The following is a 2,070-nucleotide window of genomic DNA, read 5'->3' on the forward strand; positions in this document are numbered from 1 at the left end:
AAAAGACTGGACTCAAATGAGTCCAGCCAGGTAGTCATCCAGCCTCTTCTTAAAGATCCCCAGGGTAGGAGCCAGCACCACTTCCCTTAGGAAGTTGGTTCCAGATCCTAGCCGCCCTAACTGTGAAGTAGGTCTTGCGGAAGTCTAATCTAAATCTACTCTCTAATAATTTTTGTCCATTGTTTCTTGTCATGCCAGGGGGCACTAGGGGAAACAGTGTCTCCCCCAAACCCTTCTGGTCCCCCCTAGTGAGTTCATAGACAGTTTTTGTGTTGCAAAGCATCCTATTTACCTTCTCTAGTTACCATTCATCGTTTTGTATCTTAACAATTATCACGCTTCTCCTAACTTTTCTCCTAACTGAACAATCCTAAACCTTTCCACCTCTTCCCCTGTGGCAGATTTTCCACGCCACATTTTTGTTCCCTTTTTCTTCAAGCTTTTTCTCTTCTGAGCACATTTTGCAGAAACCAATCTAAAGAGCTATAGCAGACAGGAAAGTTGAAATAATTTTCGTGTCCTGTGTAATGAAGATCCCTTCAAATTATGTAATTGGTTTTCCCATCAAAGCAAGTAAAAACCACAGTAGTCACTTGGCTCCTTATGAACACCACCTCCACTATCTTCTTATTAAGGTCCTTTTATTATTGTCTGGTGTCAGAAAGAAGACATTATATTATGACTGTCAATTCTCTAAACATTTATAGAACCATCTTGATATCTGCTTTTTCTCTATCTTTACTTTAGTCCCACCATTCATAAATATAATTTCCAGAAGATCTTGGTGTTCCCTTGACTGGCATAGGCCAAAGTCACTGCCGAATCCAGGTCTTGTTTCCCACAGAAGGATGGGAATGCGTTTGCCAAAGCACCCTCAGCTTTAAAAGCCTTTTGGTTTTTATATTGCTACTTCCTTTATTGTTTATTTTAGGTTCAAATGATTTAAATTGGGGGTGTCAACAAAATGGTCCATAAGCCAGACCCAGCCTGCAAAGCTGGTCCATCTGGCCTGCCAGGCTACCAGGAGTTCTGGGTCCCCAATGGACATAGCCATTGTTGGCAAAAGGGGCAAGTGAGGGTTTTGCAGATTCACCCGTTGCTTGCCCTGTGGTCACTGGACCTCTGCTGTTGCCTCTGGGCCCCTGCTAGCCCCTGGTTCCAGATCTGACCCCTGCTTTAACCTATACTACAGATGACAAAACTTACATCAAGTAAAATGGTTTTTAGATTTGCAACAGACCAAATACTTTACAGCTCTTAATGTTGCTGCTCTTTATGCAGAACTCTTCGCTTTAGGCCTCGCCTTTGGTAAAATATCCACTTTTGCTTGCCTCTGGTACCTTACACATAGTTCCTTTCACAATTTTGCAACTGTAATTCTTTTTGTCAATAAAATTAAAAATGCAGGTTATGACATTGTTTTTCCCCTACCTTCATGGGTGTCAAGATGTTGAACTCAAAGCATAACTTTCCAATGGGGATGTAAAAGTGGGCAGTTTAGGCATGCAGTTTGCCATGGCTCATTGCTTTAGTCAGACAGGACAATGACCTATGGTCTTCCAGGCTTTTGTGTAGTGAGAAGTTCCTAACTTAGAACAGCACACATTTGTGGCCATAGAGCCTACAGAGTCACTGGGCAGATACGAGTACACTGACTAATTATCAAAAGGTTTTGATAGATGCTTTCATTTCCATACTAAATGAACCATTTTCTATTCCCAGCAACATTAAAGGCATTGTCTTCAAAGGGTTTGCTACATCTTTAAAAAACAAAATTTATTACAATTATAAGCCTTTTTCTCATTACAACTTTTTTACTCCATATTTTTAATAATTCTCCATATGTAAAATACTTTAATTGCTCAGAATTCATTAAAGAAATGGTATCTGAATAAAAATAAAGAATTCCAATACTGCACTATCCACTGTAGCAAGAAAAAAATATATAAATGCAGTTTTACAGGTGTATCGGGGAGGATGCGGGTGCTAAGGTACACAGCTGATCGCCCACAGGTCACAAGTTCAAGGCCACAGCAGAAGCGCTCACAGCAAGGCCTGGCAGAATCCAGT

The sequence above is a fragment of the Gavialis gangeticus genome, unplaced genomic scaffold, assembly GCF_001723915.1.
Source record: "Gavialis gangeticus isolate Ggan-Ray unplaced genomic scaffold, GavGan_comp1, whole genome shotgun sequence".
Taxonomy (NCBI): domain Eukaryota; kingdom Metazoa; phylum Chordata; order Crocodylia; family Gavialidae; genus Gavialis; species Gavialis gangeticus.